This window comes from Narcine bancroftii, chromosome 5 (genome assembly GCF_036971445.1).
Source record: "Narcine bancroftii isolate sNarBan1 chromosome 5, sNarBan1.hap1, whole genome shotgun sequence".
NCBI lineage: Eukaryota > Metazoa > Chordata > Chondrichthyes > Torpediniformes > Narcinidae > Narcine > Narcine bancroftii.
This window is the reverse complement of record NC_091473.1, coordinates 31,354,773-31,378,682: the sequence shown is the minus strand read 5'-3', so window position 1 is coordinate 31,378,682 and position 23,910 is coordinate 31,354,773. Positions and strand designations below refer to the sequence as shown.

Sequence of the window (23,910 nt, the reverse complement as noted above, 5' to 3'; positions counted from 1 at the left end):
AAATATTTTAGTAACCATATAACAATTACAGCACAGAAACAGGCCAATTTGGCCCTTCTAGTCCGCACTGATAGTAGGTTAACAAGAAGATTGAAATTCCCACATCAACAAATTTTTGGATGGGAAAATTCCAGGCTTTCGCAACAAATGGGCTCAGTTTAATTTGCAGGGTTTTGACCCTTGTTCAAGATTTCCATATTGGAGTAAATGTTGTCAATGCTCATCAGGTCAAGCAGCATCTGCAGTGAAAGAAATGTGATCATTTTTTTCATTCTCTACCCATTAACATCTTCCTCTGAGCAGCTGACCTGAGGGGGAAAGGCAACTTTGGAGCCCTTGGTAAGCCTTGTGCATATTGACCATGGGGAGGAGGTGGACCATCAGCGAAATAAACAGTTCTCCTGCTCTCCCGGTTCTAAACCAAAATTGCATTTTAAGTAACTGAATAAAAATTGTTGAAGCCTACAGTGGGATATGACCTGCAAACTGTTGACTATCTTGAACTGATTTCACTGGACCCTATGGCATCTTTCAAATTAGAAATCTATCTTTAAGGTATGAGCACTTGCTATTTTTGTCGTGCCTGATTGCTCTGAACAATGGAATTTGTAATGACAAAATTGACAATAAAATGACTGATTTCAAATAAAGTACAATGTTTAACAAATGATAAAATCAAAAATTAAACAGCAAATAATGAAAAGATGAAATAAAATGGATATGGTGGAAATGTATATGATGAAGGGCACCACCAAAAGCACCTAGATTTATCTGTTTATTCCATTCTGCGTGTTCAGAGTACTTTGGTTCCTTATTGGTAAAATTGGAATCACTGATGGTGTTACATTGATTGAGAATGTTTGTAGCTTTCACAAGGTGACTTCTTTCTCAGCTTGTCCTCATTTTCCAACACTGACAGGATTAATTTAAGGAGGCATTAGTACATTTTCCCTGTAAACATTCTCAAGTTTATTACATCTTCAGAAAACAGTTTTTGATAGTTGCATCTTCATTGTGCCAAATGGCCATTTAAATAGGATCAGGAAAGCAAGAATGTGAAGAAAAGAAAGTTAGACTCCTTTTACACCTTTCAGATCAGTGGAAAATGAAGAGAATTGGTGATCTTTTTACACACACAGAATCTTCAGTCTTGCTGCACCTTGCATCAGTGTTCATTAAAGTCTAATTGAATGGAATAAAATAGTTCCTCAAGCTGACAGACATAAATGCTTGAAATTTTGTTCTGCTTTAGAAATGAAAAGCAAAACTTAATGTGAGCAGGGGTGGGTGAAAATTGAAGTACTGTCCATTTCCAATGGTTCTCTACATGTAAATAACTCTTCAGCCTGGGTTAAAGTAGAATTGAGTAAAATAGGAGAAAAAAAGTATGCAGGACTTCAAAATTGCTAATAGGAAGTAGAGAGACACCTATTTTGAAACATTTGGTTGAACTATGGAATAAAATAGATCATGAAATAGGTGAAAAGGGTATGATTTCTCAAAAAATTCCCTTATATCAAAATAGACTTCTTCCTTTTTCTATGGATATTCAATTTTTGAGGATTTGGAGTTGAATGGGGATTAAGAAAATGGGAGATGGTTTTGAAGCTGGTAAATGAAGGAGAAAAAAAATCAATGTCCCAACTAATACTCTTTTTTTTTGTTGTTGTCAGGTTAAGGCTTTCTTGGCTGATAAGTTAGACCATGATTTGATACTACCTAGACAGAATGATTTAGAATTATTGATATGTAAGGTGGTATGAATAAGTTTATTTTGTATGATGTATAAACTATTTCAAAAAGAAGCTCCTAAATTAGGAATTCATAAATCAAGATTAAGATGGGAGGTTGATTTAAATAGACGAATAGATTAAAATGATTGGATGCAACTATGTAAAAAAAAGTGACAAAAATTATTAATGTTAGGTATAGACTGGTTCAATATAATTTTTGGCATCATTATATTTAACTCCTCAAAAATTAAAAAAAGTAGTACTAACTGCAGAGCTCAGGAAACACAGCTTAGCAGAGAAGAGTCAACTACCAACTGTTTTTTTTTATTTTAAACATTTGCGCATTTCATAAAGGGGAGTGATGTCAGTTCACCTCACAAAGGGGAGTGAAATTAGCGCACTGCAGAGTCATTGTCTCTCTGGCAACATGCCAGCAGGGAAGCAATGAGCTCCGTCAACCTACGCAGGTCTACAAACGCGGGTTTCTCCTGGGCAAAGAAGGGGAGCCCATACTATTCTGTGCCGTCCGCTCAGTGCAGTGATTCTGCTTGTCCAGCTATGTGGCTGCTCGGTCCACCACAAACCCAACATTATCAAATCTATGTTTTAGATGTGGTCAGGAAGATGGTTCGTTTATTGAAGTGTCCTAGAGTAAAACCTTTTTGGTTAGAGGTAAGAATTTTTTTAGATAAAATATTAGGGGTTAAACTCCCACAGGGCCCAATGTTACTTTTGTTGGGTAATATTAAAGTGGTTTTACTTATTTACTTATTTCAGAGGCTTGCCCCTTAAGATTTCTCTTCTGCATATGGAAGGCATGCTCAATTGGATTTAGATTGGGTGACTAACTTGGCCATTCAATAATTTTCCAGTTTTTAGCTTTGAAAGGCTTATTTGTTGCTTTAGTAGTATGTTTTGGATCATTGTCTTGCTGTTCAATGAGTTTAGAGGCATTTGCTCAAACTAGGCCCTTGATTATTGCTGCTGATCTCTGACAGGAGCGTTCCCTGTAGTCGTTGGTGAGAAAGGTTTTACCCGAGATGTCCTGGGCTGTGTCCATCACCTTTTGCAGAGTTTTATGCTCAAGGGCATTGATGTCCCATACCAGGCCATGATGCAGCCTGTCAGCATACTTTCCACCACACACCTGTAGACATTTGGCAGGATTTCAAATGTCTGGCAAACCTCCACAAACTCCTAGGAAGTGGAGGCACTGACGTACTTTCTTTATGATGCCATTTATGTTTTAGGTTCAGGAAATATCCTTCCAGAAAATGACTCCTAAGAACTTAAATTTGCTTCCCCTCTCCACCACTGATCCCCCAATGATCACTGGATTATACACCTTTGGCTTTCCCTTCTTGGTCAACAATCAGATCCTTGGTTTTGGTGACATTGAGAGCAAGGTTATTGTTAGTACACCATTCAGCCAAGTTTTCAATCTCCCTCCTGTATGTCGACTTATTGCCCCCTTTTATACAACCCACTACTCTGCTATTATCGGCAAATTTGTAGATAGCTGTTGTACCGAGCCATACTGTTGTAGGTGCAAAGTTGAGTACAGGAGGGGGCTAAGAACAGAGCCCTGTGGTGCTCCAGTTCTGATGGAGATTGTGGACGAGCTGTTCTTACTAATCCTCACTGATTGTGGTCTAAAAGTGAGGGAATCCAGGATCCTAGGTCTCTTATCCCTGCACTATGGAAACAATTAAATATCCCTGAGAACTCATAAACACCTGTGAAGCCAAATGTCCCAAACACTATGGTGCCCTGAAATGAGGAAACTGTCTACACGGGCAAACCAAACTGTATACAAATAACCTCGAATAAAATCTGGAATGTGCACTTGAATCACATGTGAATTGTTTGATTATGTTTAAAACTGTGGAGCACAGGGGCAAATAAAGGGGGATAAAAGTGTCTTTGTCTCAAACATTATGGTGGGCACTGTATGTAAAGAGGAAATGGGTTACTGTTTCAATGCATTGCCCTTTTATCTGAACGGCATATAGTTAGAAATAATCCTTTACAAAATGCAGGAAATGGTGGTGAGACAAAAAGGAAGGCCTGAGACAGGTTGGAAGGGAGAAGCAGGAATGTACACCAATGAGCCTTTTGCACCTTTGTCTGTTTGTGGCTGACCTTTTGCTTCAGTGTCATTCTTCTGCAATGACTATAACCATTGATTGCCAACACATTTAAAAATCCATAATTTTCTAGATTATACTCCATCACTGAGCCTCCACACTCTCTTCCGTCTGGCTGAAGAAATTGCTTCACATGAGTGCTTAATGGCTGAACTCGTATGTCAAGATGGTGATCATTTGTTCAAGACACTCTTAGCCAAGGAAAAGGATCCCTCCATTTAGTTCATCAATCTGCTTAAGGCTATTTCAATGAAATCATCCCTCATTTTTCTAAACTGAGAAAAGTAGAGGGCCAGTCTCCTTAATCTGTTCTTTCATGCAAGCCTGCTAATCTGGGGATTAATCTTGTGAATATTAGATTTATAGCAAATTTTTTCATCTACCCTTCTTCAGGTAAAGAGATCAAGCATGACATTATGGGTGTGGCCTTTATGGATGCTGTAAGGAATATTTGTTCTTGTACTCAAATCCTTTTGTAACAAATGGTACCATTTATCTTCCTAAATACTAATGGTCCATGCATTAAAACTTTCAATAATTCATGTACATGCATGTAAAAAATCCTATCAAGTTCTCACCATTTTGAAAAATATCTTCATTTCCTATGTAGGACCTCACCCTTTTTCACATTAAATTCCACTTCTCATATCCTTTCCCACTGTCCATATCCCTCAACAACATTTCTGCATCAAAAGTAAAACACAGATATGTTGGAGGAGATAACAGGTCTCCTAGTGTCCATAGGAGGTAAAGTTACTCATATAACCAATGTTTCTGTCAGGAGCCCTTCTTTAATGCAGGCAGACACCTGAACTAAAAGGCTGGGGAGAAGGAAATATTGGATAGGGGTAGATGTACAGACCTCTGACAAAAGATGTTAATTGGATAAAGATAGGAGACAGGAGAGAGGAATTGATTGGGGGAGGGGATGTTTGACTATGTGAATGAAGAGCTGGGGGAAAGGAGTCAGAGGGAAAATGGAAGAGGCAGAGTGAGAGCAAAGGAGATATAGAGATAAGATGGGGAGGGGTGGGGGCTAATGGAAACAGGAGAAGTTGATGGTAATGCTATCCATCTGGATGGTACCCAGATGAAATACGAGGTGTTGTTCCTCCAATTTGTGGGTAGCTGTGAGCGCTGGTGTGTGAATAGTTCTGATCCAAAGTCCACAGACAGTACAACAGGCTTTAATCAGCTTAAACGTACACACCAATGTCTCAGTATACTCCTAGCTCCACGTGTCTGACTGTCCCCAAAGGGGCTGACTCGAGTCTTTATATGGACCGTAGCCAGGTGTGGCCAGCCTCCCACGCTGCCTTCCTGCAGGTACAGTGGTTGCCCCCTACAGTAGGCCAGTAGGAGTGCGGCCAGTGTAGTGGTTTTATCACCACAGTAGTCTCAGTCTGGCAGTTCATGAGACCGTGGACAGACATGTACTTGCACCCACACCTCCTCCCTCTCCACCTTTTGGAACCCCAAAAAGTACTTCCAAGTGAAGTAATATTTCACTTGTGAACTATGCCGGGGTCATCTACTGCATCTGGTGCTCCCATTGTGGTCTCCTCTACATCAGAGAGACTGGATGCAGACTGGTAGATTGCTTCATTGAGCTCTGTCTGTCGCAATAGCAGGGATCTCCTAGTGGCCACTCATTTCAGTTCCCCGCCCTATTCCCTTTCCAACATGTCTGTTATTACCTCCAACAAATTAACAAACATTCTTTCTTTTCTTAACTCCACAGTGACTATGCCCAATCTTATTTTGTAAGTGCCTGTGGCTCTCTTCTTAAGACTTGACTCTGTATTTTCCCTTCTATTTTTGCCAAGTTTAGAGGTCTGCGTTGCTCACTTTTCTTTTCTTAAACAAAATGGTTACATTTGCTACTTTCAGTCTGTGGGAACCATTGCATATTCTATGATATTTTAGCGAAATACAGCTAGTCCAATCCCTTCTCCCTCGCTACTTCTTTCAAAATCAGGTTCTTGAAATGTATTTGTTTTCAGTCCAATTATCATCTTCAGTACTACATTTTATAAATAGCTATTTATTTCAGTTCCTAATCTATCAATTGAAAATACAGAGCAAGTAATTTGAAATTACTGAATGAATTTGGAAGAACTTGTGGAAATCCAGAATAAAAATGCTGAAATGCTAACTGTATGCAATGATTAGAAGATTGTAACATCCCTAAATGGTATGATGTTGCTCGTCAACCATAAGCTTTGTTGGATTAGTGTAAAAGCTAAGGACAGCATGTTAATCAGTCAAGAGCTAAAAAAAAAAACAACATACATTTACAGTTACTTTAGTCAGTCTTGTGCACATTCACATTTCCTGAAATGGAGGAACCAATCACTTCATGAACTAAGCAATGCTATTAATCACATGATATACATTAATGATCTGGAAGCGAGGAAAGAGTGCAGTGTATCTAAGTTTGCAGATAACAACAAATTGAGTGGAAAAGCAAATAGTGCAGAAGATATGGAGAATCTGCAGTGAGATATAGATAGGTTAATTGAATGGGCAAGGGTCTGGTAGATGGAGTATAATGTTGGGAAATGTGAGGTTATCCACCTTGGAAGAAAAAATGGAAGATCAGATTATTATTTAAATGGAAAATGCTTGCAACATGCTGCCATACAGAAGGGCTTGGGGGTACTTGTGCATGAATGTCAAAAGTTGGTTTGAAAGTTCGGCAGGCTATCAAGGCAAATGGAATGTTGGTATTCATTTCTAGAAGTATTGAATTTAGGAGCAGGGAGCTCATGCTGCAACTGTATAAGGTACTGGTGAGGCTACATCTGGAGCACTGTATACAGTTCTGGTCTCCTTACTGGCTTTGGAGGTGGTGGTGAGGAGGTTCCAGAGATGTGGTTGATTCCAGAGATGAAGGGGTTTGCCTAAGAGGAGAGCTTGAGTTTTCTGGTACCGTTGTCTCTAGAATTTAGAAAAATGAGAGAGGATCTTATAGAAATGTATAAAATTTACATAGATAAGATAGAGGCAGATAAGTTGTTTTTATTGGTGGGGAGATTGGAACTAGAGGTCATAGCCTCAAGATTTAGTGAGGTAAATTTGGGATGGAGGTGAGGAGGAACTGCTTTTCTGAGGATGGTGAATCTGTGGAATTTGCTGCCAATTGAAGCAGTGGAGGCTACCTCAGCAAATATATTTGAGGCAAGGTTCCATGGATTTTCACATAGTAGGGGAATTAAGGGATATGGGGAAAAGGCAGATAGGTGGAGATGAGCCTATCATCAGATCAGCCATAATATCATGAATGGTGGGCAGGCTTGAGTACTCCAGCTCTTATTTCCTATGTTCTTATGTACACAGGCACCAATCCAATTTTGCCATCCATGGGGTTTGTGACATGATAACAGATGAAGATTGAATAATGAGGCTGCAAGGTGAATTTAAGTAAACCCATGCATCTAAAACAAACTTTAATTCTTATCTCAGATATCTGTCAAATTCAACAACCAAAATAATGATTGTTTGGATATTTATAGTCCCAGGTTACCTGAGGTCATGTGACATACCCTAAATGACTTCTTGGTTGAAAAATAATCAGCCACAGATGCAAGCCAGAGATAGGTTTTCTGCCAGAAAACTTTTACGATACTCCAAATGGATCAGAAGTTTATTTATTTTAATTTTATGTAATTGCCTCTTCTTTAAGCAAAAGCAATTGAAAACGTACAGAGCAAATTAAAAACATGCTTCTGGAGTTATACAATTATTTTTTTCCATTTGTGAAGTGCAGACTTTAAATTTAATATTGCACCCACATCACCCCCACAGTAAACCAACTGATACCCATTACTATTTGTTTTTTATTAACATTGGCATCAATCACAATAAATTACATCAGCTTTAGCTTTGTAGTAGTTCATGACAGCCATCAGAGATGTTTTTAATTCCTTTATCTTCTATTAGAAAAGTACCCTTTCTTCTTTTTGATAAAATTGAATGGAATTCCATACAGACACCTTTACCTCCCTCAAACTAAAATCATTTCATTAAAGCTTTTTAACGAAGCATGTTATTTTAAAACATTTTGTCAATAAAAATAGTTACAGCCATTAATTTTGTTTAATGAATTTAAACAGGCTACATTACATAATTGTATTCTAAATCAGACTCAGAAAATACATTGCTAGAATGATGCACTGATGTTTCCTTATTTAAATAATTAAATTGAAACAAAACATGTCCACTTGCAAAGGATATTGAATAAGTGTTTGAATACCAATATTTAAAGTTTGAATGCAGTGACGTAGCATTAATTCACTCTTACTTTTCTTCTTTGTGATACAATGCAGACTTTACATTTCCAGACCAATGATCTCTCAGCAGCAATAGAAAAGATATAGGATGATGTGGAACTATCTCATAGGATGGTGCTGATATGAACTGGTCAAAGCTTGACATGAAGACATTCTCAAATGAAGTTAAAAAAGGTGCATCAATTTAAGTCAAACCAAGTAATCACCTTTATTTATCGTTCATACCATGCTTGCACGGTAAAGACGACATAGCATTTCTCCAGGACCATGGAGCATATTTACATAAATATGTTGAAAGTTAAACACATTAAAATATTAAGATGTATACTGTAAAAGTCCATAGGACACTATCGACGTATGTTCTGGGAACTCAGGAGCCTGATGGTTTGGGGGGAAAAAAACTGTTGGACGTAAGGGCCCAAATGCTATGGTACCTCCTACCAGATGGCAGAAAGAAGAACGTTTATGTGAGTGGTGTGTGGAGTCTTTCATAATGTTTATCGCCTTTAGCCTGCATAGTGTTGTAGATGTCATTAATGTTAGGAAGAGAGCTCCCAATGATCTTTTCTGCTGACTTCACTGTCCTCTGCAGGGTTTTTCAGTCTGAGGTGGTACAGCTCCCAAACCAGACGGTGATGGAGTTGCATAAGATGCTCAATACATCCTCTGTAGAATGTAGTGAGGATGGAGGGTGGGAGGGAGTTAAGCTAAGTCTGTTGTTTAAAACACTAGTTGCACATTAAAGTAAGTTAAACAGAAATTGCACAGAATATATTATTTTACAAAAAGGGATCAATTGAAAGATTAGTATTTGGACTAAATGGGGGTTGCTGTCCAGAATATCACTATTTTAATAGTGTTTTCAGATTGCAACTTGAATATATTGCTTCACTTCACTCTGAACAAATTTTTTCGGAGCCGAACTAACCGGAGAACTCGGGACCCGGGCGCTGGCACCAGCGCAGCGGACCTCGGGCCCCCGGCACTGGCGACAGCGGACCTCGGGCCCCCGGCACCGGCAGCAGCGGATCTCGAGCCCACGGCGACGGCACCAGTGGACCTTGGGCCGCCTGCATGAGTGGGGCGTCGGTGGGGAAGTGTCGATGATCAGCAGTGGCGAGCACTTTTTTTGGTGAGAATGAAACTTTATTTTAATATTTTTAAAGCCTTCCCTTGTTGAATGTCGTTGTTTAAACACTGTTACAGGTGATTTGCTGTTGCTATTCAGCTGCTTTTTATAAAATGACCATTCGAGATAAAAAATGGGAAATGGATCCGGTCCAGACCATTCCGGATAATCGGGATTTCACATTCACACTGTACATTCTAAATTCTGTTTCACATTTTCTCTTAACTCGCTATATTCTGTCTAATGCAACATGATATAAATTGTTGATTGCACTTAATCTTTTCAGCAGATATCCAGATTGGATAGAGTGTTCAAGAATTCCAGTTCATGATCACAATTCTATTTTTTTTCAGCCATCAATTGTTGATGAATTAAGTGCTTCTACAGTATTAACATCCCGATTCATTATCTGACCACTCTTTGAGTGCCCTATCATACATTTTGCCATCTCCATGTAACCATACATCCTCCATTTTCCATTTTAGCCCTTTATTCCCTTACCGTGACTTTGAATTTCTTTAAAATCGGTTACAGTAAAATACCATTAATCTTGGACTTTGGTGGCTTGAACTGGCAGATGTTCCAGACAATTGGATATTGTTGCCATTGATATTTCATAACTTTTTAAATTTACTCTTCTTTAGATGTTATGTAGCGCTGCAGTATAATTAATTTTCTTAAGATCTTGGTAAGCTTTGGGAGAGGACAGAAAATAGAGCCAAGTGAATTTCAAAAGTGTGTAGGAAACAGGACCCTGTGGCGATCAACACGTTTGGGGTTCAGGCGAACCAGCTCCAATTGTAACGCGCGTGCAGTCAGAGCAGCCTGCACCAAGATGGCACTGGGCATCATTCCCTCAAGGAAAGGGCCCGCATGCACTAAGTATGAATAGCTGCCAGTCAACGACACAACTTCCAGTTCCCAGTGGCGGGAACAGGGAGCACCTTTAAAATGCTCAGTGAGCAAACAATAAAGCAGTAAGGTTTGGAACAAACCTGTCGATTGCCAGTCTTGTTATTCGCTTTGTTAGTGCGAACACTACATTGGTGACCCTGACGGTCCAAAAGGTAGTTTGGATCCAACATCATGGATATAGTAGCAGTGAACACCGTTGCGATAAAACTTCCTACCTTCTGGATGCTGCAACCCTGCATTTTGATCAGTCAACCGGATGCACAGTTCCAGATCAGATAAATAAAATTGGACTTTATTTCCATGTGGTGAGCTTCTTGGACCAAGAAACCGCTGCCCAGGTAGATGACTGGATCCATGCCCCACCAGAGGAAAGCAAATATGCACCGCTGAAAGCACTGCTGCTTAACACCTTTGGACTCTCCAGATGCAAAAGAGTAGCCAGGCTGATGTACCTAGACAGTCTGGGTGACAGGATCCTGTCAGCTTTAATGGACTGGCAATGGGACACAAGCCCTGTCTCCTGTTTGAACAGGCATTCTTCAAGCAACTGCCCAATGACATAGACTTCAACGACCCCCGGAAGGTAGCAGCCAGAGCAAACATCCTCTGGAAAATCAGGAGGGAAAATGAACTGCCGTTACCCAACTGTCCAGAAGAAGGACCCCGCAGCCAACCAAGCCCAGTGAAACTCAGGAATGCCAGCAATCCCATCAGAAGTCCACTCTGAACATTTCAGGGAAATGCCAGGGCAAGCCACCGCTGATGGCTTCAGCGGCTGGCCACCCAGACAGCCTGCTACACGTATGGGACAAAACATCCAGGTGCTGTTTCTTCGTGGACACGAGGGCAGAAATCAACATCATCCCATTCTCCGTACTAGAAACAAGGACCAGATAGCATGGACCCACTTTGAGAGCTGCAAACAACTGTTTCATACAGATCTATGGCAAGCGTAAGGTCCAACTACAACTCGGCGCCAACACATTTAAATGGGATTTAACAATGGACAAACCATTCCTGGGTGCACACTTCCTTAGGGCCCATGGTTTGCTGGTCGACCTGAAAAGTCAGAGGCTGGTCCACGCCGAAACCTTTCAAATGTTCCTTCTCAGGGAAACCAGACTACTTGCACTGCACCTGAACTCAGTCTCATAGTCCAGCGACGAGTACAGCAGGCTCCTTGCCGAATACCCATTGACCATGTCGAAGCATGGATTGCGGCACCACATCATCACTCAAGGGCCATCCCTACATGAAAGGGCTAGAAGACTATCACCAAACAAGTTCCATCTGGCCAAAGAGGAGTTCAGGCTCATGGAAGAGCTTGGGATCATCCACCTGAGCCTCACCATTACCCATGGTACCGAAGACAGTCAGGGTTGGAGGCTGTGTGGGGATTATAGATGGCAAAATGAAGCTACCCCTACCACACATCCAAGACTTTGCAACCAATTTACATGGAGCCTGCATCTTCTCAAAAGTCGACCTGGTACAGGGCTATCATCAAATCCCAGTGCAGCCAGAGGACATCCAGAAAACCGCTTTGATCACCCTTTTTGGCCTGCTCAAGTGTCTGTGGATGCCTTTCGAGCTAAAAAACGCGGCACAGACTTTTCAACGCTAAGTAGATGTAGTGGTCTGGGATTTGGATTTCCTATTCATAGACCTGGATGACATCTGATTGCCAGCAGGAACCGTGTGGAGCACTTATCCCACCTTTGCCAACTGTATACCCGACTGAGCAAGTTTGGATTGACCATTAACCCAACCAAATTCCAGTTCAGGCGGGAGACCATTGATTTCCTGGGGCACAGGATCTCAAAGGACGATGCAACTCCTCTGCTGAACAAGGAAGAAATCATCCCAGAGTTCAACAGTCCTACCACAGTCAAAGGGCTGCAGGAATTTGTGGGTATGGAACATTTTTACCAACATTTCCACCCACCAGCAGCCAGTATCCTGTGACTACTGTTCACCCTGATGTCAGGTAAAAAAAAAGTCATCACTTAGGACCCAGAGGCTGAAATGAAGGTCCTGGCAGTACTGGAACAACTCGTGGGTGGACACTGGAAACCCTTGGCCGCCTTTAGTAGACATTTAAGACCACGTGAGTTGAAATACAGTGCTTTTGACAGAGAGCTGTTAGCACTCTACCTGGCAATCTGGCACTTCAGATACTTTCTAGAAGGCAGACCATTCACAGTTTTCACCTACCACAAGCCCCTAACCTTTACATTCCCCAAGGTATCAGACCACTGGTCAGTCCAGCAGCAGCGGCACCTTTCATACATATCAGAGTTCACGACAGCGATCCAGCACATCTCCGGTAAAGACAACATCATGGCAGATGCTCTATCCAGGCTAACCGTCCAAGCATTAGCACAGGGATCAACTTCTCGGACATAGAAGAGCTGCAATGAGGAGACACTCAGCTACAGGATCACAGTCTCAGGCCTGCAGCTACAGGACATACCCTTGGGTCCAGATGAGCAGATGCTCCTTTGCGATACAGCCATGGGCCATCCCCGCCCCATTGTCCAGGCACCCTGGAGACTCCATGCACAGCCTAGCACACCCCTCTATCTGAACTATAAGCCGTATGATATCCATGCAGTCAGTGTGGCCTCAAAAAATAAGTCAGCTACTGGGCAACGACATGTACTCAGTGTCAGACAGCCAAAGTCCAGAGGCATACTAAAGCCCACCCCCCCCCCTCAGTAGTTTAAACCTACAACCCGCAGATTCGACCACATCCACGTCGATATTGTAGGGCCACCGCCGGTATCACAGGGAGCATGGTACCTCCTCACCATGGTGGACCATTTCACCAGATTGCCAGAGGCAGTTCCCCTCACAGACACTACCACCAAATCCTGCGCCAGGGCCTTAGTTGCAACTTGGGTAGCATGTTTCGGCATCCCAGCCCATATCACATCGGACAGAGGGGCCCAGCTCACATAAAGCCTGTGGGTCACTGTAGTCATCTCATTGGTAATCCACCTTAATAACACCACTGCCCATCACCCACAACAGCCTGGTGGAGCGCTTCCATAGACACTTGAAATCAGCACTTGTGGCCAGGCTCAAGGGCCCATATTTGGTGGATGAGCCTCCCTGGGTCCTACGTGAGATCTGCAAAGAGCCCAAAGAAGACCTGCAAGCTAACTAGTTTACAGAACCCCCTGGCAATCCCTAGTGATTTCCTACCTGGCCTGAGGGGGCAAGAAGCACACATCACGGTGGGCCTGAGCAAACTCCGTGAAAGGCTGGGTAACCTGGCATCCATCCCAATTTCCCGACATGGACGAACAGTGACCTCCATTCCCAGACAATTAAAGGACTGTGCGTATGTCTTTGTTAGAAGGGGCGCACAGCGGCCACTGATGCAGTGGCCATGCGAAGGGCCGTTTAGAGTAGTAAAAAACAATGAGTCTATGTTTGTGTTGGACGTGGGAGGTAAAGAGGAGGTGTTCATGATCAACCAATTAAAGCCGGCACATGTGGACTTGGAAAAGCCAGTTGAAGTGCAAATACCTAAGCATAGAGGCAAGGTGCCCAAACAGAAGAAAATGCAGACTTTGGTTTGTGGGGGGAAAGATTGGCGGTTCAGAGGGGGGATTGTGTGGTGACCAACACGTTTGGTGTTCAGGTGAACCGGCTCCAATTGCAACGAGCAAGTGGTCAGAGCAGCCTAAACCAAGATGGCGCCGGGCATCTTCTCCTTTCCCTTCAAGGAAAGGGCCCGCATGTGCAAAGTATGAATAGCTGTCAGTCAGCGATGCAACTTCCGGTTCCCAGCAGTGGGAACAGGGAGCGCTTTTAATACGTGCAGTGAGCAAACAATAAAGCAGAGAGTTTTGGAATGAATCTGTCAACTGCTGGTCTTGTTATTTGCTCCATAGTGTGAACGCTACTGCCCCATTAAATCTCAAGGGAACATGGGAGCCATGGTCTTGGTGTATTAAAGAGAACACAGAAACTCGGTCTCTGGCATGTTAGGGAAAGCTCAGGAATCATCACCTGGTGAGCTATCAGGATTTCCTAACAATTGAGTAATAGATTATCGGAATACAACTGTTCTACTGTCTTTCCTATGTTTGATTGTCACCAACTTGAAAATTTATTGAAAATCAATATTAAACTAAAAATCGAAATTTAAAAGAGGAAAGGTGGGAAACACTCAGCAGGTAAGTCAGCATTTGTGGAGAGACTTAACGTTTCAGGTTGAAGACTGATCTGTTGATCAGTTCATCGGATCTTTTCAACATGAAGTTTCTCTTTCCACAGCTGCTGCCTGAGTCTTTCCAGCAGTTCTCTTTTTAACTTAAATTTTTAACCCTGTTTCTCTCTCCACAGTAGCAGGTTGCTAAATGTTGCTGGCACTCTCCAACTCGCAACTCTTGGTATGTTTGCAGAGTGTCAATGAGGAATATTTTTATAATTGACAAGACAGGCTTAGATTGCAAATCCTTTTAAGCATTTAGAACCTTTGTTATGTTAAAGAGTGACATGCATCAAAGTAAGTTGCATATTTAAACCGAAATGAATGATTGTCATTCTTAATGAGTGATATGTGTCAGTCTTGTCTTTAGAACATTGAAACACGTACCACATTAGTGTCCTTCTAGTCTCCTTGCAATAGATTAAATTATGTTCTTTACAATGCCATTACATATTAGTAATGTTCGGGAATATTAAAAACAATGCATTTGAACAATTAGACTTCACTAAAATTGTTTACTACACTATTTTTTTATTTAGAAGTAAAATTCTCATTTTAACCACACATTGCCTTACCTCAAAATTCTTGTATAATCTTAATTAACTGTCTAAGAATCATAAAGTGTTTTTTTACGATATTCTTTTATATAAAATTATTGTTATCAGACCAGATTTAAAATATCGCCATATAAGATGAGGTTTCTATAGAATTTTGAATAACTTGATTTAATTAAAACCATGAATGGAGCCACACACCTGATGTTAAAAATAGAATACGTAAATAATTTCACAATTATGAATTATGTCACTTATTAGTAAGAATGTAAATGTATTTTCTGTGTTAAAAATATTATTTCTGCAATTGTACAAGGTCTTTTATGCTGGAATCTAAGTTCATGGACTGTGATTTGTGTCAAGCTACGTTGACAACCACTTTAGAATGTAAATTGGGTCAAGTTAGCCATCATCCAACACCAGATGCTCAGTAATCTGTTCAGAAAACCCCAAGTAATTTCATTGACCTGCTGCCGAGGTGATGTAATTGTGATAGATTTCCTGTTTTGTTTTAGTTATATATATCATATATATTTTGAGCTTTCTCATCTGTCTGGAAATAGTTCGATTCAGGGAGCAGACTGTGGATATGGAAACAAATTAAAGTTTTATTCTAAAAAGCCTAGCAACTTCAATACTCTGCTGGGACTGGTAAAGAAACTTTGTGAACATGACATGCTTCTGAATAAGACATATGGGATTTTATCAATATATTTTCCATTTACATGAACTAAATAAGGCACTGTTCCAAATTTTGATTTAATTTTGAAATAAAAGTGAAAGAAAATGCTGGAATCAGGTAGCGTCTGTGAAAAAAAGATGACATTTCAAACCCAAAGCCGTTACCATAAATGTTGTGTAACCTGATGAGTTTTTCTAATATTTAATATTTTTACTTTTCATTTCAGCATCTGTAGTTGTCTTTTTTTTATTTTGCTTCTACTTAACTCTTGTTTATCGGTAATAATTTTGAAATATGGGCGGCACAGATAGCATCGTGGTTTGCGCAACACTATTACAGCACCAGTGACTTGGATCCAAATCTGGTGCTGTCTGTAAGGAGTTTTTATGTTCTCCCCATGTCTGCATGGGTTTTCTCTTGGTGCTCTGGTTTCTACCCACTCTCCAAATTGCATGAGGTTGATTTGGGTGTAATTGGACAAGTGTTTAACTGGCTGGAATGACTTCTACCACGCTTTAAATAAAGTTTAAAATTTAAATATCACATTTAGGATAACATTTATATCTATGTCTGTGAAGAGTGGGCCTAAAATAGTGGGAGAAAAGAGTGGTCGATCTTCCAGACCAAAACCCTTATTGAGACAGCACTATGCTGTGCCCTATCCAACGAAGCCAAGTATCCTGTATACATACTTTAGCATCATTTCCTAGATAGTCAGCATAGACACAGAGGACAGAAAGACCTGCTTCTGTACTGTGTGACATCATGAATGTACAAATGCTATCTGCCAAGGCTTCTTTTAAAAATGGTGTATGTTCATACTTGACCATGTTGTGGCCACAACTGTCTGAGAACATCGTCATTTACAAGTCTGCCTCCATGCCAAACACCAGAGCCAGAGGTATGTCTGCCCTCTTCATCGCTGGATCAAAATCTTGGAGCTCTTTACAGTACGTGCGATGACACTCACCACAAGGATATCGGTGGTCAAGCATGAAAAAAACGATAGGTGTAAGAATAAGGTGTGAAAAGCACACATGAAGGCCACTGAGGGTAGAGTGAGTGAGTAGGAAAAGATCTGACAAGTGAAATATGAATGGGTAGGTGGAAAATTACCCACTTTGTCTTGAAAATGGAAATGGGAGTTTACAGAGCACTGAGACAGATGGATCTGGTTGTCCTTCCATATAAAAGGCAAGTATGTCATTCAAACAAGTAATTAACAAATTAAGAACTGAATACAGATGAATGGGGACTTCAGATATATAGAACATGACTGTGACTACATCAAGAGTATAGATATCTTTATTTAAATAAGGCCATTATAGCAATGAAAGCATTTCAGAGAAGGATTACTGAACTAACACAAGGAATGGATAAGATGTCTTATGAGGAAAGGTGGAACAAGGTACGTTTATAGCTGCTGGAACTTAGACTTGGAAGTGGTGATTTGATTGATATGTTTCTTGACCAGGTGGAGGTGGAGTCAATATTTCATTTTGTGGGAGTATTTAGAACTAGGGGTCAATGTTTAAAAAAAAAGGATTCACCCATTTAAAATGATGGTTGGGGGGTACCTCTAGGCTTCTAATAGAACTGACTGCTTCTTCCAGAGTGGAAAGGAGGAGCTCCAACCTTTGTAGAAAGCCCTGTGTGTGGTGAGAGCTGAATTCTTCCCCTTGCATCCTTGTCGAGTTCAAACATTTTTTTTATATTCTTCCACATCAGCCTCCATGTGCAGGCTGTTTTGTTGAAGTTCACTTCTATGGAGAAGAACTCCTGTGCAGTCATGACTCCACTGAGCTGGTTGACAATTCCTTATGCCTTGACTATTGTCCCTCTGCACCTTTGAATCAGCCTCTAAGTTCTCTTCGACATCACTCAAAAAATGCCATCATCAGAGCTGGTGTCTTCAATTGTCAGATATAGCAATAGGATGCCCTCCTAATTCATAGAGTCATATGGCGAAGAAACAGACATTTGCCCCACAAAGTCCAAGCACATTATCAAGTACCCACTTACACTAATCCTTTTTTCATTCTTCCTACATTTCTGTCAATCCCCAACAGATGCTTAATTAAGTTCACCAATACACAAGGGGCAATTTCACCTACCAACGCACATATCCTTGCGATGTGGGTGAAAAACAGAATGCCCTAAGGAAATCTAATTGGTCCTTGAGAGAATGGGAAACTCCACACAGAACCGGAAATCAGAATTGAACCCAGGCTGCAGGAGCTTTGAGACAGTAACTCTCCCAACTGCACCATAGTGCTACACAGAGGATCTTCTTGCTTGTCAGAAAGAAGAATGTAACAAGAGGAGTGTTATGTTGAGGGAAGTGGGTAACAAAGAGCTGCCTGTTAACACCGTGTGCTGTTTGTTGAGATTGTGTCAGGAGGATGGAGAAGGGTCGGAGCTGGAGCCTTTGCATAAAGGTACTGTCATCTTCAGTGCTCCCTGATTTGCTGCTCAAGCTACAGTCTTTCTGGTGGTTTCACCTCCAGGTTGGTAATCTTATGGATCTAGTCCACTGACTCTGGGATTGAATGTGTTAGTGAGTTCCCTGTAATGTGTCAGGATGATGTGGAAATTGAGTGAACAATGAGCAGTGTGTTGAAGATACAAATGGTAGTTTTGGAATAACATGCCCAAGACTATGATGCTGCTTTGAAAGGTCAGATGAAACATAAATATGGTTGTTGACTGAGTACTGAAAACTGGTCCACAGTGCACTGTGGGAGGCAGGATGAGTGATGGTTTTTTTTCATGGATTCTAATCTTGACTCAATTTCTTTCCTGCTAGACTTTTAAACTCTTCCTAGAGCTTCACTCTATTCCTTCAGACTGCACTCCTGGCATTCACTTTAAATTAAACTCCATCCAAATATTGTTTGACTATGGGCACTGAAAGCTTCCTGAAATTCAGCGAATAGATGACCTTTTGCCTCTCTAGCTCATCTACCAAGGCTGTCCCTGAAACTTTACACGCCCACCCTTTCCCTTTCTGACATGGCCTATTCTAACCACTCCAGATTCTCAGCTTTAACATTCATTAGTAGTCAGAGACAAAAAAAAAACACCTCCACTGCAAAAACTACAAGTACGCCTTCAACTGATGCCACCCTGTAGCGCAAATAAAAGCTCTCACGACTGGAAGGAGAACATATGCTTTTATTAGCTTATAACTGAGGGTAGGGTCTTACAGTGGTCTTCAAATGGGCTCAGGGTTTAGGTGGGAAACTAGGGTTATATAGGGGTAGATGGAGGTGGAGCAACACCAGTGGGAATCTCAGTTCACTGCATTCACCCCTTTCTGCAGAATTTTGTGTCTGTAGATGAAGACAGAGAGCATTGATTCAGAAAAAAAGTAAAAAAATATACAATTATTTACAAATTTAAGCGGTTGGGGTGGAGGGTGGGGAGGTGTCTGGAGAGCCTGATGAAGTGCCTAAGCACAGGAGGGCATTGGGCTCCTTAAGTCTCCTGGTCCCCTTGTGGAGTAGGAGTGAAGGGTGGGGCCTCCAACTACTGAACTGGATTCCCTGAGGCCCTGTCTTGGGTGGTGGGGTATGAGCTCCATGGCTCGCAGGGCACTTGAGGCAACGGACTCTCTGTTTCAGTGGGTGCCAGGTTTCATCTGGAGATGGTGTCCTCCCTGCCATCCGGGTACTCCACATAGGTGTATCTGGGATTGCCGTGAAGGTGTTTCACCCTTTCCACCAGGGGGTCAGTCTTGCTTCTCCTCACGTGCTTCCTGAGAAGGACTGGACAGTAGTTGTAAGCCAGGTTGGGAGTGTGGTTCGTGATGTTGACCTTGTTTTGAAATTGAACAGGAGCTTGTGAGGAGTAGCATTGGTTGCAGTACATAATACTGACCGGATGGAATGGAATGCCATAGGAAGGATATCATGCCAGCTTATGTCTGGAAGGCCTCTTGACTTCAGGGCCAGTTTGATAGCCTTTCAAACCGTGGCATTTTCCTTTTAAACTTGCTTGTTCCCCCGGGGGTTGTAGCTAGTAGTCCTGATGGATGTGATGCCCCTCACCAGCAGGTACTGACATAGCTCGTCACTCATAAAGGATGAGCCCCGATCGCTATGAATATAGCTGGGATACCCGAACAGGACGAAAATGTAATCTAGGGCTTTTATGACTGACGAGGTGGACGTGTCTGCACATGGAATGGTGAATGGGAAGCGGGAGTACTCACCAATGATAGAGAAGAAGAAAATGTTCCTGTTCGTGGAGGGGAGAGGTCCCTTAAAATCGACACTGAGCCATTTGAAGGGCCTGGATGACTTGATCAGGTGCGCCTTTGCGGGTGGTAGAAGTGCAGCTTGCACTTCGCGCAGAGCTGGCAAGACCTGGTCATTTCCCTGATGTCTTCCATAGAGTAGGGCAGATTGTGCACCTTGACAAAATGAGCCATGCGGGTAATCCCTGCATGGCAGAGCTCATTATTCAGAGAGCACACTTGGCCAGTGTATGCAGAGCACAGCTTCCTCTGGATAAGGCATCTGGAGGGTCATTAAGGGCTCCTGGCCAATAGGTAATATCATAATTGTAGGTGGAGAGCTCGATCCTCCACCTAGCAATCTTGTCATTCTTGATTTTGCCCCTCTTGACATTATTAAACATAAATGCGACAGAGCGTTGGTCAGTGAGGAGTGTAAATTTCCTGCTAGCCAGGTTGTGTCTCCAGTGCCTGATTGCTTCTAGAATGGCTTGATCCTCCTTTTCCACAGAGGGGTTCTGGAGCTCATGGCCTTATCACGTCAGAGAAAAAAATGCAACTGGCCTGCCCTTCTGATTGAGGGTAGCAGCCAGGACTACGTCTGAAACATTGATTTCCACTTGGAAAGGTACATTCTCATCCACAACATGCATGGCAGCTTTTATAATGTAGTTCTGGAGGTAGTTTAAAGCAGTCTGGGGAAATTAGTGGCTTTTAAGAAAGAGCGAACCTTATCAGTGTATTGAGGGATGCACTGGCATAATATGAGAAAAACCCCAGGCATCTCCTCAAAGCCTTCGTGGTCCTGGGAACAGGGAACTCTAACGGGCCACATCCTATCGGGATTGGGGCCAATGATGCCATTCTCCTCCATGTAGCCAAGGATAGCCAGACGTTTAGTCCTAAACACACAGTTGCTAGAGTTATAGATGAGTTTCAGGGCTTTCACCGTGTGGAGAAATCTCTGGAGGTTGATGTCATTGTCTTCCAAGGTATGGCCACAGATGATGACATTATTGAGGTAGGGGAAGGTAGCCTTCAATCCATATTCATCCACCATTCTGACAATCTGCCTCAGGAAGATAGAAACCCCATTAATTATACTGAAAGGGACGCTCTGGAATTGATAGAGACTACCGTTAGCCTCAAATGCTGTATAGGCACAGTCCTTGGAATGGATTTTCAGCTTGTTATAAACAGCTTTCAGGTCGATGGTCGAATAGATCCAATACTGAGCAATATCATTCACCACGTTCGAAATTTGAATGAGGCGTATGTGTCCAGGAGTGTGTACCGATTAATGGTTTGGCTATAGTCGATTACCAGCCTGGACTAGTTTTCGCTTTTTACCACTACCACTTGCACTCTCCACAGGCTGGTGCTAGGTTTGATATCTTCATCGAGCAGTCATGTCTCAGACTGTACGAAATCTTGGTCTGCTGTGCTATACCTCCTGCTCTTGGTAGCAATAGGTTTGCAGTCAGAGGACGGATTCTGGAAGAGAGGTGGTAGGTTGATATTTAGCGTGGAGAGGCTGCATGTGGGTTCTGATTTTAGAGGCCCTCCATTCTGAACGTTTATAGGGGGGGGGGAGTGGAGCAGGATTCTCCAAGGTCACGTTTTAAGGTGACATAGGAAATCCACATCCAACGACACTGGAGTACACAATTCATCAAGTACATACAGGCGTATTTTACAAAATTCCCCTCTCTTTAAACGACAAATGTACTATACAATGTTGTTGAATACGTGTGGAGTGTGACTGAGAGGCAAGGAATATGCAATAATTGGAAGAATACGTCTTTAGGTTGTACTCTTGCACAGTCCGTGAGTCTGTGAAGCTTTCAGTAGAGCCCGTGTCGATTAGGCATTTAGTGGAATGTCAGTTTACACTCACAGTCTCCATGGAATTGCTGAGCTGGTGAGATCTGTCCTGGTCTAGGACACTGGAGACTCCATACTCCTCACTTGAGTGGCCCCCATCGTCCTGGGTTGCCCGTGCGTAAGATGGCGTTGACCTTGTAGCGCGGCAAGGTGGCCCCCTCCTTCCTCCTCTGACAATTATGGCACTAAGCTTGAATTTGAGTCATGGTAAGATGGCTGCTGAGCCTTTTCGCTCTGATTCCTCACTGCCACCCTCCATCAGCGGGTAGTGCAGCAAGTGGGTTCGGGTGAATTTAGGGCAGACAGCTTGGGGCTGGAGTCAGATCTAGGAGCGGTGCAGGCTGCAGACTTCCTCGGGCTTCCCCTCATGCGGCAAACCCTCACCCAATGTCCTTACTTGCCACAGCTGGAACACACTGGGTCTTTAGTTGGGCAACGCCATCGGGCATGCTGACTCTTGCCACAGAAAAAGCACTCGCTAGCGTGGGAGTGCTCACTGACATGGGAAGCGGCAGCTGTTAGGGCTGGGAGAGTGGGAGCAGCTTGTCCTTGGAAGGGGTCACCTGGGTGAGCAAGCTCACTAGCTACGAGGTCGTCATTCTTGAGCTTGGCCTGTCCAACGATTTGGCCAGTTCAACGTAACCAGCCAGGTCCTTCTTAACGATTCGAGCAGCCGGTGCCTCAAGTGGATCCCCACGACTGGAATGTCCTGGATCTGTTCCTCTTCACGAACGCAGCCCGAGGCTGCTTCGTACCTGCACTTCTTGGCAAGTGTCTACAGATCCAGCAGGTAGTCATCGATGGTCTCTCCTGGCCATTGGCGATGTAGAGCGAGTTGGTGCCTTGATAGGACCTTGTTTTGTGAACTTCAGGTACCGAGTCTTCAAAGCCTCGATGGCAGCATCATATCTAGAGCAGTCCCTGATGACCGCATACCCTTTCATTCCTATCCTCAAAACGAGTGCAGACCGCCTGAGTTCATTGGTGTGGAAGACCTCTCTGGAGGCATTCAGGTAGGCTTGGAAGCTGACTAGCCAGTATGTGAACTCCTCAGCCATGACAGAGGGTCTATCAGCAGTGTCCCTGGCTTGAGTAGCACTTCCATTGTTTAGGAATAAGCTAATGAAATTGTAGCGTGAATAAAAGCTCTCACGGCTGGAGGGAGAACAAACGCTGTTATTAACTTATAACTGAGGGTAGGGTCTTCAGAGGGGCTCAGGGTTAAGGCAGGAAACCAGGGTTATATATCGGCAGATGGGGGCGGAGCCAACCATCAGAATAACACACCACCACTGAATCTCAGTTCACTGCACACCCAAAACGTAGCTAATCTAATGCAGGCACACATGAGCATATTTTTCAACCCTATTCAGTTGAAGCCTCACAATAGTTTATTGTCAATATGACCATTGTTCTTATTTTTACCAATTTGCTGCACCACACACAATCATTTAATGTAACACAGGCAGGTGTACAGAACATATACACATCTATCATTGAGCTTATGCTTCTTTACCATATGCACTTGTAACTACCAATCTTTTCAGATTCAATGCATTATGGAGAAGAGACTTTCTCACAGGGTCGGCACCAGGACGAGTGTTAGTGGGGACATTCGAGTAACTGGGAGGGGCACAGTCTGACAGTCTTCAACTCACTCAGCAGGGCTGGGGTCGGTGCTGGTGGTGGTCTATCTGCCCAATGTACGTAAACCTTCTCCATCCCGCTAACATAGCAGGCGAAAGCACTGCTTTTATTGTGTGGAGAATCATTAGGCATGTGTCAAGCACTAGTGATGCTTGATGCACGTTAGTGACACGGGCAAGGACGGGGCAGGTCTGTTAGCGAGCGATGGCCGCGAGCGTATGGGGGCACAGCACCTCATAAGGGGGACTATGCACGAGTTCACCTCCTCCCCCTTGGAGCTGACCCTGCATCCTCATCAACTCGAATGTGATTGGTTTAAAGGAACTCTGTGTGTTTGTAGCTAACCCATTGATGAGCACATAAGTGGCACAAATTGTCACCTTCAAGGTTTTTTCAATCAGCATTTAAGTAAATGCACAACATTTGTTTTCTTTTGTTACTTGCTTATCTGCTTAAAGATAACAGATC

At 42.6% G+C, this 23,910-nt stretch overlaps 1 long non-coding RNA gene across 1 annotated transcript; it reads left to right on the top strand.

Annotated features, from left to right (window-relative positions):
- The first annotated feature begins 2,181 nt into the window (after window positions 1–2,181).
- On the top strand, window positions 2,182–8,366 carry LOC138762651 (uncharacterized). The gene is made up of 3 exons (XR_011357020.1): window positions 2,182–2,405; window positions 7,220–7,293; window positions 8,209–8,366. It is a non-coding gene; the product is annotated as an uncharacterized lncRNA (long non-coding RNA).
- The last annotated feature ends 15,544 nt before the right edge of the window (window positions 8,367–23,910 follow it).